This window comes from Vespa velutina, chromosome 9 (genome assembly GCF_912470025.1).
Source record: "Vespa velutina chromosome 9, iVesVel2.1, whole genome shotgun sequence".
NCBI lineage: Eukaryota > Metazoa > Arthropoda > Insecta > Hymenoptera > Vespidae > Vespa > Vespa velutina.
Genome location: NC_062196.1, coordinates 3,197,992 through 3,205,491, shown reverse-complemented (window position 1 = coordinate 3,205,491; position 7,500 = coordinate 3,197,992). Strand labels below are relative to the sequence as shown.

At 30.8% G+C, this 7,500-nt stretch overlaps 1 protein-coding gene across 2 annotated transcripts in view; it reads left to right on the top strand.

Moving 5' to 3' along the window:
- The window catches only part of LOC124951849 (neuroligin-4, X-linked), a 200,752-nt gene that overhangs the window by 67,175 nt on the left and 126,077 nt on the right, over positions 1-7,500 (top strand). The window lies entirely within an intron of this gene.

The window sequence follows — 7,500 nt, the reverse complement described above, 5'->3', positions numbered from 1 at the left end:
ATAGCTAGAACGTATGTATGTATGCGTTTTGCCAGTGGCGAACCGGTTATCAAGACCTAGTTTCGTGTTATCGAGTTCCGAGTACAAGGGTAAATCAAACGACCAACGTCAGAGTTCTCCAATCGATTCGACCGACCGGTGAGTTCTTCTATCGTTGCGTTGATAATGGCCCAAGACTCATTGAAGCAACCTACTTTGAAAAATCCAAAAGTAGAACATGATTTCGAGATGTGCGGGGACTAATATTTTTTCAAAAAAAAAAAAAGAGAAAAATAATAATAATAACAAATATATAATATAATAATTAAATAATATTAAAAATATAATAATAATAATAATAATAATAATAATAAATAAAAAGAAAAGAAAAGAGAAAAAAAATGAATAAGTAAAATAAATACATCGCTTTATTTAATGAAACATTTACGAAACTCTAATATCTAGTTATATGAGAAATTTTATACAATGAATGAATGAAAATGTATAAAAATATTTTCTGTAGAACAATAATACTCATCCTGCGAAACTTTGTTCTATTATACATAACATCCTTCGAAATGTTTCATTAATATGTATCTTTTTATTTTTCAATCTTCTTTTCTTTGTTTTCTTTTTTTTTTTTTCTTTCATAATAAGTAGATACTCCCTTTTTCAATTACAAACAACTCTAAAATATCGAAACGTTGTTCTCATTCTTTCTCAACGAATAATAAAATAATAAGCTACGATGCATAAAACGATCAATGTTTTTCTCTTTCCTTTTCTTTTTTTTTTTTCCCTTATTAATTTCCCATTCTTACAAAAAAAGAAAAAAAGTACAAAAAGAAAATCTTTTATCGTTGGTTCGTTAGTCTAATTCTTCTATCTGATGAACAAATAAAAATAAAATATTATTTATTTACACGCATAGAATTATATAAAGTCGTTCGTGTAATCGAACAAGAGATCCATGAAGACTTTTGACATTTGAATAAGAAACAAACGTGCGAGGGATCTTAAGGGTGAAATGCTTTCTTTGGAAGGGGGTAAAGACAACACGAAGCTCGGGATTCATTCGTACTGCGAACTTGCGATACATTATAATGGATGCTACGTCGCAGTATACAGAGAACCGAACAAAGTTCCGGTTAACCTACCACCTACAACACACTCTCTCTCTCTCTCTCTCTCTCTCTCACTCTCACTCTATCTATCTATCTCTATCTTCTTCTATCTGTATCTCTAACTCTCTTCTACTCTCGATACCAGGATTCCCGAAAGTTCCAAGTTCTCGGGAAGGCGGTACGTTCTTCGTAAGAGGGTACTCTCAGTGGGTAAGACTAGAGAGTCGAATGAAAAGGGACGGAAGAGGTAGGAAAGATGGAGAAAGGGAGAGGAAGGGAATGTAATCGTTCGTAGAGACTCCTACACCGTTAAACTTTCGCAACGTAATAAGCGACGTTTATCTAAATAATTTATTCCCCGTTATTCCATGATTCTACTACTAGAAGAACGTTCCTTGAATATTTATTCAACGTGAATCGAATAAAATAAATACTTCATCGAATTATTGTTTAAATTTAACGATCGTGCATATCTCTTATATTACATTATGATCTATATTTACAATGGAGATTTCATGTAATTATTAGAGATATTTTGATTCTAGAACCATTTTAGTTCTATGAACGTGATAAAAAAAAAAAACAAGTGATTTAGAAAAACAAGACAAAATCGAAGAACTTTTATTTTCTTATTTTTCTGAATGAATAAACTACATCGTCGATGTTACGTTCGTTTAATCGATTTTATTATGAAACATATACATTTACTTTTCTTTTTATTTCCGTTTAATTCTTATTGCATGCATTGTATGTACATATACGTATAGAGTGATCCGATATTTATCATCATTCGAAATATTTGAAAAAAGAATGATTGATTTAGTTATCGAGAAAAAAAAAAGAAAGAAAAAAAAAATCATTATCTCCGAATCCCAGTTTCTTTTTATGTATCGATTTAATCGAATGAACTTTTTCTTGAAGTTTCAAGAAAGTTATACATAAATAATTTGGAAAATATTAAAATAATAAAAATTGTATGATAAATACAATTTCTCTGTATGACAATCGTTAATTGCAATGTATATAAGATTAAAAAGATCATTTAGTTTAGACAGTATTATAAAACAGTGTTAGATAAACGATCGCATATGTAAGTGCAATAATAAACTACGTCAAATGGTAGGGATCACTGTGATATCGCAATAAAAAAGAATAATAAATATTATATCGAGAGAGAGAGAAAGAGAGAGAGAAAGAAAGAAAAAATAGATACGTATCTGAGATATCTGTGATATCAAGATCTTACAGATATCATAGTCGAAACAGTCGCAACTTCGCGAAACGATCGCTGTCAGTTTTACGAGAAAAATCTGGACGGGATTTTACGATCGTTATTCGTGTGATGGTACTCAATTGTTATATCTATACGTACTACTTTTGCCGAGTCAACGTACCGATAAATCGACGGAGATCGCCACGATCCTATCTTAGGAAGAGAGAAAGAGAGAAGAAAGAGAGAAAGAGAGAAGAAAGAGAAAAAGAGAACGAACGATCGCCTATCGACTTTAATGGCCTACCACCAGCATAGCGTTGCCAAAAGAATCCCCGATGCCTCTTCTTCGCAATGATACGAAACGGAACGATCGTAAAATTCGATGAAGTAATATAAGACGACAGTCGTCTTCGTCTTGCCGATAATATCGCTACTGAAGTTACTTTCAAAAGGAAATTTTCAAAATGAAACCTCACCTCTTCTCTATGGGATCTTGTAAAAATAAAAAAGAAAAAGATAAGGATAATGAAAAAGAAGGAGACCAGGATGTCAAAAAGGATGTTAAGATTACCTGCAACGTTGAATTATTTCCCTTTTTACGATGAAGAAAAAAAGAAATTGAGTATCAATGGAATTATTTGTTTGTATATTTTAATATCTAAATTATACGTCGACCATTTAATATATTCATCGCCGATCATTACGTATTAAATACATTTAAATATAATAATAGAGTGACTGAATTGAATTACAATATTGTATTTTCCACAAAAATATGACGTGTTGCATATTCACTTGCCGGAGGTAAATCGTAGCAGATTAAAAAAAAAAAAAAAAAAAAAAAAAAAAAAAAAAAAAAAAAAAAGAAAGAAAAAAAAAAAAAGAAGGAAAAAGAAAAATTGTGCCATCGCGATAAAGGTGTTTAATTTTATTCAGTATAAATAATTATTTTTAATAAAAATTCTGTCAATCAATAAAATAGATTTCTTTATAGATAATGGTGGTGTTATATAAGTTGATATGAATTTAATTGTGTCTTTTATATAGTTATATATTGTACGTGTTACAATATGTTTGAAATGAGAAAATATGTTTGCCGGAAAATATTCCAAGTGAAACTAACGATCGCAAAAAAGGAATGATAACTCAAATCCTGAGGTCTCCTTGGTATGATCGATAATGCCGTGAAGTTTTAACACATCAGAAAAAATTCTCTTTCGTGACCCACTCCATAGCCATCGTCGGCCAACTCCAGCGGCACCATTGCCTCGAATAACCACTCAACGCAGCTCTTCTCGCTCTGACGTCACACAGAGCTCACAGTGACTCTCAATTCGATCGCCATATGTACGTATGTACACATGTACATATGTATGTATGTATGTATGTATGTATGTACATATACGTAAGCTTGCAAGCTCTTGATCGCCGCTAGAAAGGTTTCATTTTCATACTCCTACACAGGTCAGGATTAATCGATTTTTACGGTATCGTTTTTATGTTATTCAGGTTTTTGCAAGATATCGAAAACAATTTATACAATAGTTCATGAAAAATGAAATGAAATATTGAAAAATGAAATGAAATGAAAGAAATCTTTTTTTTCATGAAATAAAAATAATAAAACTAGGAGGTTGATAGGAGAGACCAACAAAAAAAAAAAAGAAAGATGAAAATTGTTCACCTCGAAAAATATTTCATGGTTGGTTATATGCATATGAATATATATATATATATTATACATTTTGTAATGCATCGATAGTTCCGGAAAGATGACCATACGATAATCGACTCGATATCGATTTGTTCAAAGTATTGCTCGTAAAAAAACAAGTGATGACGAGAGAAGAACGTGGAATTCTGTGAGTTTGCCTGGAGCTTTTGAGATAGTTGCAAAAGGAACAAAGGTTGCACGTCAATCGTGTGTTTCACGTGTTATCGAACGCCAAGTTCTCACGATGAGTTTGCGTAGCACGCTTATGAATATCGCACGGCTGGATATGACGAACGAGCTTTAATTAAAGCGCCAAGACTTTTTAATCATATTAGCGCTGCTTGATGAACGTATGTACACATATATACCTATGCATAGATGTGCATATATATATATATATATATATATATATATATTAATATATATATATATATATATATATACTTTTGTATAAATACCTGCATAAAGTATATATATATATATATATATCTACATTTATTCTTTGGAAAATGTAATGTTCCTTTTAACAAAACAATAAATACAATTTGTGTTCGATATGATGAAATTTCTATCCGCCGTTAAAACAGAATTGTGTTATTAATTCTAACGAATAACGTTTAATAAACTCTGCGAAAATAAATTATATTCCCGATAAAATATCCTGTCGCTTACAGTGGCAAGCAAATCGTTTACATTTTTCGAGTTATTAATTTTTGTGTCGACAAAGATTTACTATTTATCTATTGGGAAGGGAAGAAAGAAAAAAAAAGTCACAATAAAAAAAAAAAAGAGAAAGAAAAAAAAAATAAAAGGAGAACAAAAATAGAGAAAAAAATTAATAAAAAAGGGAAAGAAATGGAAAATGTTGTTTCATTTGCATTTCTCACGATTTTTCAATCATTATCAATAATTGACGATTTATAAGATAACGATTAAGCTATTTGATTTTAATCTTAGTCATCGATCAACGTTTATCAATTTTCTAGAAATTTTGTTACGTATCTCGGTCAGTACTTCCCCTTTATCCTATCGGGTTTATTCTTTTCGAACTTTAATTCGCCATTTTAAGAAGAAGAAGTTAGTTTTTCTATTGAGAAGAGATCATCGGTATCGTGAACGATAACGGACTACTTTCGATTCTTACTATAGTAAGTACTTACTTACTTACTTATTTACTTACTTACTTACTTACTTACTTACTTACTTACTTTAAACGTGTAATTGGAATTAATACAAAATAAAAAAAAAAAAAGAATAACGAAAGACCCAACAGAAAGATAAAAAAAATCGATAGGAATTTATTTTCGTTTTGTTCTTCTATAAAACTTTTTTATATCCTCTCATTCGTTATACTCTTAACGTATACACTTACATATGTAAATATGTAGATATGTTCTATTTTGTCCCCTTTGTTTGACATTTTCCTTTTCTTCTTCTTCTTCTTCTTCTTCTTTTCTTTTCGTTTCTTTTCGTTTCTTTTCTTTTCTTTTTCTTTTTTTTTTTTTGTTCTCCTCCTTTCTTTCGAGAAAGAAAAGAAACTAAAAAATAATTATCAAAAAAACCGAATCTCTTCTCATTTCGATATTTCCAGATATTCCAGTTTCACGTATTCTAGTCGTACTTATCTATCCTAGAACTTCTCGAAAATAAACGATCTATGAAGGTAAAAGGTCGACGTTTTTACATTCCTCCCCGCTTCGCCCCTCCGCAACCATCCTGTGTGTTCCATTTAAGGTATTAAATGGACGAAAAGCATTGCACGTGAAAATGTTGGAAAATATGGGACGTTATATCGGCGAATCGAATTATTTCTGACACGTATAAATAATACATCTCCGTATGCATGTAAGTTACGTATGTAAGTGTTCCATAGAGATTATCGATTGCGAGAATGTACTCGGGGTAGAATAAAGGCAAGAAGAGATTTTCGATCGCTTCTCCTATTTCCCCATCCTTAATGTTTTCCACTCTTTCCTCTCTCTCTCTCTCTCTCTCTCTCTCTCTCTCTCAAATCCACAGAGTACGATACTAGTGACACAGTCATAGGATTTCCATATTTACACGATGAGCACACTTATATTTCACGGTCAGACCCCCAGATGAAAATAAACTTGAATGTCTACGCCAATGCTTTGTCATTCCATCCTATTCACTGTCGACACGTACTATTCTCTCTCTCTCTCTCCTCTCTCTCTCTCTCTCTCTCTCTCTCATTCTCTCTTTGTTATGCATTTGGATTAGTAGATGTGATCCTTTCTGCCAATAAGGAAAATACGTGTGTTATAAAGTTACATAAAGCAAGAGTGGAATATCAGGCAGCCGTTCCAACCAATTAAACTCACATACCTTCCAGAAACATTTATTTGCTGATCTCTTCACGATACATAAATATACTTACTTATATAGGTATTATTACGTATAGGAATATCAGATTTTACAAAATGACGGAGTCTAGATTTATTCTTTAATTTATTATCGGGCAAAATCATAATTAGAATAATCTTAATCAAAAATTTAATTTTCTCCATTATATTTATTGTTATAAAATTCAATAAATTAAAAAAAAAATATATATAGTGCGGTAAGTTTTTTAAGTACTTATCTGTTAAATTGTACCTGTGACACATGTGATTAAAATGGTATCGGTAGTTTTAATATTAAATAAGATTTTTGTTAATATCTGCTTGATAAGAAATAAATAAATAAAAAAAAAAATTTTTAATTAAAATAGATACATTTGTTAATTATAAATAATTAGATTTATTTTCTAATCGGATTTCCATTCTTACGATTTTCATTATACCAATGTAACAATTACACATAAACTCTGCGCATTTGTTTTATATTTATTTAATACAATATAATAAAAATGTATTCCCTCTCTCCCTCTCTCTCTCTCTCTCTCTCTCTCTCTCTCTCTCTCTCTTTCTCTTTCTCTCTCTTTTTTGCTTGCTCGCTATTTTCTTCTTTTGTTCATTTTATAATCTCTTTTCAAAATATTATAAAACAATATATATATATATATATATATATATATATATATATATATATATATAAATTGTACGAAGTGGTCATCTCGCTTTCGAATTATAGAACGACCAGGCATCAGAGTAATTCATTAAAATTAATTCTCTTGATATATCCCACCGATGTTTTTACTATCGCTTACAAAAATTACGCGAGCATGTAAATCTAACAATAAAAGAAAAGAGAAAATTTTTGCTGTGTTGCCGACTGCAATTACATGGAACACGATAAAGTGAAAAACGTCCGACATATTACATCGATTTAGGGAAAATCATATGAGCGAAATTTTACCCCGTATTTCGCGATGATAATTCTACCATGAATTTTATGTTCTCTCTGTGTTATGTTCCCAACGATTACGCTTACACACAGGTTCCTTGAATAAAGTGGAATTCCCGACCGGTTGATGGTTTTTCGTTACATGCGCTCGTAACGCATAACAT